Source organism: Cryptomeria japonica, unplaced genomic scaffold, assembly GCF_030272615.1.
Source record: "Cryptomeria japonica unplaced genomic scaffold, Sugi_1.0 HiC_scaffold_43, whole genome shotgun sequence".
NCBI classification, from domain to species: Eukaryota; Viridiplantae; Streptophyta; class Pinopsida; order Cupressales; family Cupressaceae; genus Cryptomeria; species Cryptomeria japonica.
In genome coordinates this window covers 174,169-185,000 of record NW_026728865.1, presented here as the reverse complement: position 1 = coordinate 185,000, position 10,832 = coordinate 174,169, and positions in this window count along the sequence as shown.

The following is a 10,832-nucleotide window of genomic DNA, read 5'->3' as shown; positions in this document are numbered from 1 at the left end:
CGCCAACGAGCCCGCGCATAGAAATCGAGGTGTAAAAAGGGCGTTGAAGGCAGGAAGCCTGGACGAAAGAGGCTACGAGGTCACCTCGAAGCGGTCTAAGAATCGGGCGCACTTGGGGCGACTACCAGTGCCAACCCCTTATCCCGCGGTGCGTCCGACACACAGAAATTTCCAAGGCGGCCAAGGAGCCTCCCCGCATAGCAATCGGGGTGTGAGGTTACGGATGCAGCATTGATAGCAATCGAGGTGTGAGGCGAAGGATGCAGAAGTGAGAGCCGAGGGATGTAGCAGAGATAGCAATCGGGGTGTGTGATGCAGAAGAGATAGCAATCGAGGTGTGCGGTGGGAAGGGCCCAGCAGCCAGAATGCATGAAGCGACGGATGAAGCAGTGATGACAACCGGGCTGTGAGGAGAGGAGGGATGCAGCCAAGAAAGCAATCAGGGCTCGAGGCAAGGGATGCATCAAGGATAGAAATCATGTTGTGAGGCGAGATTCCAAAGGCTAAACGTGAGAGGCTGCAGGGTCGACTCAGAGAGGTCTATGCATGTGAGAGGCTGAAAGCAAGGTCGACTCGGAGCGGTCTATGCATCGGGCGCGCTTGGGGCGACTACCAGTGCCAACCCCTTATCCCGCGACGCGTCCGACAAAGAGAACGTTCCAAGGCGGCAGAGGAGGTTACCAGCCGAAGGATGCAGTAGCAATAACAGGTATAGTTCCGCGGCGGCCGAGAAGACTCACTGCATAGGAATCGGGATGCGAGGCGAGGGATGCGGCGGGAAGGCCCCGACGGCTAAACGGAAGAGGCTGCAGGGCCGCCTCGGAATGGTCCAAGCATCGGATGCGATTGGGACGACTACCAGTGCCAACCCCTTATCCCGCGATGCGTCCGATACACAGATAGTTCCAAGGCGGCCGAGGAGCCTCACCGCATATCAATCGGGGTGCGAGGCGAGGGATGGGGCGGGAAGGCCCCAACGGCTAGACGGAAGAGGCTTCAGGGCCACCTCGGAATGGTCCAAGCATCGGACGCGCTTGGGGCGACTGCCAGTGCCAACCCCTTATCCCGCGATGCGTCCGATACACAGATGGTTCCAAGGCGGCCGAGGAGCCTCACCGCATAGCAATCGGGGGTGCGAGGCGAGGGATGGGGCGGGAAGGCCCCAACGGCTAGACGGAAGAGGCTTCAGGGCCGCCTAGGAATGGTCCAAGCATCGGACACGCTTGGGGCGACTACCAGTGACAGCCCCCTATCCCGCGATGCGTCCGATACGAAGATGGTTCCAAGGCGGCCGAGGAGCCTCACCGCATAGCAATCGGGGTGCGAGGTGGGGGATGCGGCGAGATGGCCCCAACGGCTAGACGGAAGAGGCCACAGGGCCGCGTCGGAATAGTCCAAGCATCGGACGCGCTTGGGGCGACTACCAGTGACAACCCCTTATCCCGCGATGCGTCCGATACGAAGATAGTTCCAAGGCGGCCGAGGAGCCTCACCGCATAGCAATCGGGGTGCGAGGTGGGGGATGCGGCGAGATGGCCCCAACGGCTAGACGGAAGAGGCTGCAGGGCCGCCTCGGAATAGTCCAAGCATCGGACGCGCTTGGGGCCACTACCAGTGACAACCCCTTATCCCGCGATGCGTCCGATACGAAGATAGTTCCAAGGCGGCCGAAGAGCCTCACCGCATAGCAATCGGGGTGCGAGGTGGGGGATGCGGCGAGATGGCCCCAACGGCTAGACGGAAGAGGCCACAGGGCCGCCTCGGAATAGTCCAAGCATCGGACGCGCTTGGGGCGACTACCAGTGACAACCCCTTATCCCGCGATGCGTCCGATACGAAGATAGTTCCCAGGCGGCCGAGGAGCCTCACCGCATAGCAATCGGGGTGCGAGGCGAGGGATGCGGCGAGATGGCCCCAAAGGCTAGACGGAAGAGGCTGCAGGGCTGCCTCGGAATAGTCCAAGCATCGGACGCGCTTGGGGCGACTACCACTGCCAACCCCTTATCCCGCGATGCGTCCGATACACAGATAGTTCCGAGGCGGCCGAGGAGGTGGGGGATGCAGCGAGATGGCCCCAACGGCTAGACGGAAGAGGCTGCAGGGCCGCCTCGGAATAGTCCAAGCATCGGACGCGCTTGGGGCGACTACCAGTGACAACCCCTTATCCCGCGATGCGTCCGATACACAGATAGTTCCGAGGCGGCCAAGGAGCCTCACCGCATAGCAATCGTGGTGCGAGGTGGGGGATGCGGCGAGATGGCCCCAACGGCTAGACGGAAGAGGCTGCAGGGCCGCCTCGGAATGGTCCAAGCATCGGATGCGCTTGGGGCGACTACCACTGCCAACCCCTTATCCCGCGATGCGTCCGATACACAGATAGTTCCAAGGCGGCCGAGGAGCCTCACAGCATAGCAATCAGGGTGCGAGGCGAGGGATGCGGCGAGAAAGCCCCAACGGCTAGAGGGAAGAGGCTTCAGGTCCGCCTCGGAATGGTCCAAGCATCGGACGCGCTTGGGGCGACTACCAGTGACAACCCCTTATCCCGCGACGCGTCCGATACACAGATAGTTCCAAGGCGGCCGAGGAGCCTCACCGCATAGCAATCGGGGTGCGAGGCGAGGGATGCGGCGAGAAGGACCCAACGGCTACACGGAAGAGGCTTCGGGGCCGCCTCGGAATGGTCCAAGCATCGGACGCGCTTGGGGCGACTACCAGTGACAACCCCTTATCCCGCGACGCGTCCGATACACAGATAGTTCCAAGGCGGCCGAGGAGCCTCACCGCATAGCAATCGGGGTGCGAGGCGAGGGATGCGGCGAGAAGGACCCAACGGCTACACGGAAGAGGCTTCGGGGCCGCCTCGGAATGGTCCAAGCATCGGACGCGCTTGGGGCGACTACCAGTGACAACCCCTTATCCCGCGACGCGTCCGATACACAGATAGTTCCAAGGCGGCCGAGGAGCCTCACCGCATAGCAATCGGGGTGCGAGGCGAGGGATGCGGCGAGAAGGACCCAACGGCTAGACGGAAGAGGCTTCGGGTCCGCCTCGGAATGGTCCAAGCATCGGACGCGCTTGGGGCGACTACCAGTGACAACCCCTTATCCCGCGACGCGTCCGATACACAGATAGTTCCAAGGCGGCCGAGGAGCCTCACCGCATAGCAATCGGGGTGCGAGGCGAGGGATGCGGCGAGAAGGACCCAACGGCTAGACGGAAGAGGCTTCGGGTCCGCCTCGGAATGGTCCAAGCATCGGACGCGCTTGGGGCGACTACCAGTGACAACCCCTTATCCCGCGACGCGTCCGATACACAGATAGTTCCAAGGCGGCCGAGGAGCCTCACCGCATAGCAATCGGGGTGCGAGGCGAGGGATGCGGCGAGAAGGACCCAACGGCTAGACGGAAGAGGCTTCGGGTCCGCCTCGGAATGGTCCAAGCATCGGACGCGCTTGGGGCGACTACCAGTGACAACCCCTTATCCCGCGACGCGTCCGATACACAGATAGTTCCGAGGCGGCCGAGGAGCCTCACCGCATAGCAATCGGGGTGCGAGGCGAAGGATGCGGCGAGAAGGACCCAACGGCTAGACGGAAGAGGCTTCGGGTCCGCCTCGGAATGGTCCAAGCATCGGACGCGCTTGGGGCGACTACCAGTGACAACCCCTTATCCCGCGACGCGTCCGATACACAGATAGTTCCAAGGCGGCCGAGGAGCCTCACCGCATAGCAATCGGGGTGCGAGGCGAGGGATGCGGCGAGAAGGACCCAACGGCTAGACGGAAGAGGCTTCAGGGCCGCCTCGGAATGGTCCAAGCATCGAACGCGCTTGGGGCGACTACCAGTGACAACCCCTTATCCCGCGACGCGTCCGATACACAGATAGTTCCGAGGCGGCCGAGGAGCCTCACCGCATAGCAATCGGGGTGCGAGGCGAGGGATGCGGCGAGAAGGACCCAACGGCTAGACGGAAGAGGCTTCAGGGCCGCCTCGGAATGGTCCAAGCATCGGACGCGCTTGGGGCGACTACCAGTGACAACCCCTTATCCCGCGACGCGTCCGATACACAGATAGTTCCGAGGCGGCCGAGGAGCCTCACCGCATAGCAATCGGGGTGCGAGGCGAGGGATGCGGCGAGAAGGACCCAACGGCTAGACGGAAGAGGCTTCAGGGCCGCCTCGGAATGGTCCAAGCATCGGACGCGCTTGGGGCGACTACCAATGACAACCCCTTATCCCGCGACGCGTCCGATACACAGATAGTTCCGAGGCGGCCGAGGAGCCTCACCGCATAGCAATCGGGGTGCGAGGCGAGGGATGCGGCGAGAAGGACCCAACGGCTAGACGGAAGAGGCTTCAGGGCCGCCTCGGAATGGTCCAAGCATCGGACGCGCTTGGGGCGACTACCAGTGACAACCCCTTATCCCGCGACGCGTCCGATACACAGATAGTTCCGAGGCGGCCGAGGAGCCTCACCGCATAGCAATCGGGGTGCAAGGCGAGGGATGCGGCGAGAAGGACCCAACGGCTAGACGGAAGAGGCTTCAGGGCCGCCTCGGAATGGTCCAAGCATCGGACGCGCTTGGGGCGACTACCAGTGACAACCCCTTATCCCGCGACGCGTCCGATACACAGATAGTTCTGAGGCGGCCGAGGAGCCTCACCGCATAGCAATCGGGGTGCGAGGCGAGGGATGCGGCGAGAAGGACCCAACGGCTAGACGGAAGAGGCTTCAGGGCCGCCTCGGAATGGTCCAAGCATCGGACGCGCTTGGGGCGACTACCGTTGCCAACCCCTTATCCCGCGATGCGTCTGATACACAGATAGTTCCGAGGCGGCCGAGGAGCCTCACCGCATAGCAATCGGGTTGCGAGGCAGATTATTGGGAAGGGAACCCCCTGGGATGCGGCTCAAGCAGTGCCCAAAGGGACTGGAATGCGGAATCACATCGAGAGACCCAAATGCTATACGAGGGCTCAAATCGAATTATCGATTTGGCCACGACATGGACGCATCGGAACGACTACCTTTGCCGAACCACTCGCAATTGCATCCATACCGAAACCAATAGACATTTCCGTTAGAGCCCTCGCATAGCATTCGGGAATCTCGCATGCCCCTCTAAATCGACCAATGCTGGCGCTCAATGAAAATCCGAGCGCTACCACCGTTCGAGCGCCAGCATTGGTCGAGTTAGAGGGGCACGGGGGAGAATGCTCCAGTCAACACCTCCCCTATATAAGTTATTTGTCCGATTCTCGCACAACCGTAGTCTGCCTCGTCGAATCAAACAACGGTCCCAGATTCCGACTTCCGTTCCGTAGAGACCCAAAAGCTAGATGGAGGCTCGCAAGAAAGAGAGTCGGCGCATAGCAATCGGGTTTCTCGAACGTTTAGGGACCGAGCTCACTTGCGGATAGGGCAAAATCCGCCAAGCAACCCAAAAGCTAGACGGGGGCTCGAATCGAATCGCCTAGGCGGCCACAACAACGATGTGTTGGATCGACTACCAGTGCCAAACCATTCAGCAAGACTAGTCTGTGTCGAGGCCGGATAGAGATTCTCAGAGAGCGCCCGCATAGCATTTAGGAGACCTGCCGCGTCCCTCACACTCGACAAATGGTGGTGCACGTTTATAAATCCGAGCGATCCCAACCCTTTCAAGCACCAACATCGGTCGAGATAGAGGGGCACGGAGGGGGCTGCGTGAGACAACACAGTCCCCTATATAAGTTATTTGTCCGATTCTCACACATCCGAAGAATGGTCATCAAATCGGACAACAGCCCAAACTTCCGACTTCCGTCCCAGAAAGCCCAAGAGCTATCTAAAACGTTCATGGCCGGAACTCGATCGCGGCTATACCAGTCCGCCAAGCAACCCAAAAGCTAGACTGGAGCTCTAGTCGAATCACCTCTGTGGCCATTGCAAGGACGTGTTGGAGCGACTACCATTGCCGAACCATTCCGCAGGTCGAGTCCATACCAAGGCCGCATAGAGATTCACGATGAGCTCCTGCATAGCAATCAGGAGACTTGCCGTGTCCATCACAATCGATAAATCCTGGTGCAAGATTTTTGCATCCGAGCGCTCCAACCAGTCGAGCACCAGCATCAATCGACATAAACGGGCACGGGGGGAGGATGCTCGAGAACACTACCTCCCCTATATAAGTTATTTGTCCGATTCTCAAGCAGCCGAAGTCTGGTCATCGAATCGGGTCAAAGACCACAACTTCCGACTTTACCCACAATGCAAGTCATCGAATCGAACATCGGCCCCCGAGTCGGACTCCATGCGTATGTCAGGTCATCGGACCCAAATTCCGCCTTCCTGCGCATGGCGGGCCATCAATATCAACTCGGTCATCGGACCCAAACTCCGCCTTTTTGCGTATGGCACGCCTTCAAATCGGTCATCGGACCCAAATTCCGCCTTCCTGTGCATGGCGGGCCATCAACATCAACTCGGTCATCGGACCCAAATTCCGCCTTTCTGCGCATGGCACGCCATCAACTCGGTCATCGGACCCAAATTCCGCCTTCCTGCGCATGGCAGGTCATCGGACACAAATTCAGACCTCGCCAATATGCCTACGTATCGAATCGGTCATCGGACCCAACTTCCGACTTCATCCATACTGTAGGGTCTTTGAGGTTGGCGCGGTGCGCTCAACCCAGGGAGTCGACCCATCGAAGCATACACCTCCCCTATATAAGCTATTTGTCCGATTCCCACACCTGTGTAGTTTGCACCTCTGACCAGGACATCGACCCCAACTTCCGAACTCGACTGCAACGACGGCACCAGCGCCTTGGTGCGCACCTTGCGACGCACAGTCCCAACATTCGCCTTCCTGCACATGGCAGGTCATCGGACCCAAATTCCGACCTCGCGAGTATGCCTACATATCGAATCGGTCATCGGACCCAACTTCCGACTTCATCCATACCGTAGGGTCTTTGAGGTTGGCGCGGTGCGCTCAACCCGGGGAGTCGACCCAACGAAGCATACACCTCCCCTATATAAGCTATTTGTCCGATTCCCACACCTGTGTAGTTTGCACCTCCGATCAAGACATCGACCCCAACTTCCGAACTCGCCTCCAACGACCGAACCAGCGCCTTGGTGCGCACCTTGCAACGCACAGTGCCAACATTCGCCTTCCTGCACGTGGCAGGTCATCGGACCCAAATTCCGACCTCGCGAGTATGCCTACATATCGAATCGGTCATCGGACCCAACTTCCGACTTCATCCATACCGTAGGGTCTTTGAGGTTGGCGCGGTGCGCTCAACCCGGGGAGTCGACCCAACGAAGCATACACCTCCCCTATATAAGCTATTTGTCCGATTCCCACACCTGTGTAGCTTGCACCTCCGATCAGGACATCGACCCCAACTTCCGAACTCGACTAAAAAGACCGCACCAGCGCCTTGGTGTGCACCTTGCAACGCACAGTGTCAACATTCGCCTTCCTGCACATGGCAGGTCATCGGACCCAAATTCCGACCTCATGAGCATACCTACTAATCGAATCGGTCATCGGACCCAACTTCCGACTTCATCCATACCGTAGGGTCTTTGAGGTTGGCGCGGTGCGCTCAACCTGGGGAGTCGACCCATCGAAGCATACACCTCCCCTATTGTAACGGGTCTGCATTGGGCAGAATACTTGCACAGTTTTTGGATCGGGTCCAGCCTTAGTGGGGTTCCATTTTGCATCGGAACTCTTTCTTTTGCATAGCCGACATGGAGTTGGTGTTTCACACAGCCGACTTAATTCATTTCATCGGCGGGGCCGATATGTTTTATTTCTTTGGCGGGGGCCGACATGGGACTTGGCCGATGTTCTTCTTAGCGCGGACTTAACTCATATGAGTCCGGACCTATATGGGCGCTAATTTTCCATTGGCGGGATTCCTTTTGGGCCGGCCCTATCCGCCCAACGGCTCTTTTATTTGGGTCCGACCCTCCAGTATATAAGATGAGCGGGATGCTCATTCTTGGCAAGGGAAGGAAGCAGAGGCAGATTCAGAATCAGGATCATCAGCGATCAAGCATTCGGCAGCGAGCAGACGAGCAGACAGATGCGAGTCTTCGGCGTCGCAAGTCTGAGTGCGAGTATTGCAGCGAGGGACTTTATTGCTCAGGCGAGCATTGGGGTCTTGTGACTTGGCGATCTGGCACCTCGAGGAGCTAACTGGTTCTCCTCTCGAGCGAGCCGATCCCAGTCTGAGTCGAAGGGACTCTTTGTAACTTGTCCGAGTCAGATTGGCTGGCTGGGCAATCCATTTGGGGGCGACCGGTATTTCTCAATACCGAGTTCTATCCAGCATTGTAATCTTTGAGGATAATAATAAAGGATATGGGCACCTCGCCCCACCTTTGAATGTTGTGTTGTCTATTTTATTCCGCATTGCATCGTATCCTTTTATGCATTCTGGGAGCAAGTCGATCTGCATTTTCATTGTGCATTCCGCTTTAGCGCAATATTGGAAGGGACGAGGCGTAGGCCGAAGGTCTCTGACCTTGAACGGATCCGAGTCGGGTCGGGACTTGTCGGTGCCGCACAGGCTTAACTCCCAAAGCCCGTGACAGTTGGTATCAGAGCTTCGGATCAGATCCGGGGCTGTGCAGATCGAAAGATGGCAGATACAGATAGTCAGCATGAAGTGGAGGTCGTGCAACCTGAGAGTAAGGCTGCGAAGGTGTCTTCGAAGGGGAAAGATCCGAAGCACCGCGATTGGCTCCAAGACCATGAAAATCGACTCGAGGACTTGGAACAGTCCGACCTCGAGGAGCGCATGACGGCAGAGTGGTCGAAGCTGGCGGAACAGATAGAGTCTTTGAGGGAAGAGATCCGCTTCCTCAAAGAGGGGCAACAGATCTTCCATTCGTTGTTGCAGGGAGGAACGCATGGTTCTAAGGCAACTCGAATTGGAACTTATGACGGTGAGCGCGATGACAAGGCACTTGATAATTTCTTCTGGGATGTTGAGGAGTACCTGTCGTGTGCACCGAAGACGTCTGATGAGGCACAGGTCAAGGATATTGCAACATACCTTACCGGCAGTGCGAAGCTGTGGTGGCGAACGCATCAGGCAGATGAACGCGCTGGGAAGACGGTGAAACCGATCAAGTCCTGGGCTGACTTGAAGGCAGCGCTTCATGATCAATTCCGACCTGGGAATTCGGATTGGATCATCCGATCCAGGTTCGATGAACTCAAGCATACTGGCACTATTCGAGAGTATGTCAAGGCATTTCAGGTGTTGGATTTGGAATGCACCAAGTTGAGCGACTTCGAGAAGTTATTCCTCTTCACTAAGGGTCTGCAACCCTGGGCGAAGGATGAGCTGAGGAGACAGAAAGTTCAGACTTTGGCCGAGGCGATCACAGTTGCGGATGGGCTGCTCGATTATAAGGGCGATGCAGCTAGGGGCTTTGGTGGAGCTCGAACAGACTACAAGAAGAACTTCCGCCGGAAAGAGAAGAAGGGAGGCGGACCTCCTTCTGATCCTAACGGCGAGCCCAGGAAGAAGAAACCGAAGAAGTCGAATGGAGAAGGCAACCCGAAGAAGAAAGATCACACACAGACTGAGAAGAAGAAGGATCGTGATCCAGGGTGTTTCATCTGTGGCAAAGATGATCACTGGGCACGGAGCTGTCCAGATCGGAGTAGGATCAACGCGCTGTTGTTCGAGGAGAAGAAGTTGCCCGCAATGAGCACCTTGCAACTCCTGAATGCAGTGCAACATTCTACCGAAGTGGCCGATAAGCACGAGTTGTGTTTTGTGGAGACTTTCTTTGGCAACAAGAAGGTGCTAGCTATGGTGGATTCAGGTGCCACCCACAACTACATCTCCGCATGCCGAGCGAAGAAGCTTGGACTCAAGATCGAGCCCACTACAAATCAGTTCAAGGCGGTGACCGCACCCGCGCAGCAGGTGAGCGGTGAGATCCATAAGGAAGTCATCCGAGTTGGGTCGTGGCAGGGTGTGCTTGATTTGATCGCCATTGGAATGAATGAGTTCGATCTCATACTCGGGCAGGAGTTCTTGAGGTCGGCATCAGCAGCTGTGGTGCCACACTTGAGCTGTTTGCTGATATTGGATCCGAGCAGACCAAGTATGGTTCCGATGATGAAGAGCGTGGAACAGGATCTCCTGTTGAATGCGCTCAGTGCTAAGCAGGTTGGCAAGGGAAGGCGGGAGGAGTTGTTTTTGGCCGCACTGATTGGAGATTGGGATGAAGGAGAGTCGTCAGGACCCTCTAACACCTCGGCGATCCAGGATGTGTTGTCCGAGTTTGCGGATGTTATGCCAGACCAGCTCCCAGCTGTGTTACCACCGAGGAGGCACGTTGATCACAGGATCGAACTGGAGTCAGGGGCAAGACCACCAGCGAAGGCTCCTTATCGACTCTCCGCACCAGAGATGGAAGAGTTGAGGAAGCAGTTGGCAGAGCTCGCTGAGGCAGGATACTTGCGTCCCTCCAGATCACCTTATGCTGCTCCAGTATTGTTCCAGCGCAAGAAGGATGGAAGCCTTCGGATGTGTGTGGACTATCGAGCTTTGAACAAGCTCACCATCAAGAACAAGTATCCGTTACCTCTCATAGCGGATAGCTTTGATCGACTGGTCGATGCAAGAGTGTTCACCAAGTTGGACCTGAGGCAGGGTTACTATCAGATCAGGATCGCGCCAGGTGATGAGGAGAAGACCGCGATCACGACGAGGTATGGTAGCTATGAATTCTTGGTTATGCCTTTTGGTCTCACTAACGCTCCTGCAACCTTCAGCACCTTGATGAACGATGTGTTTCGCTCATTA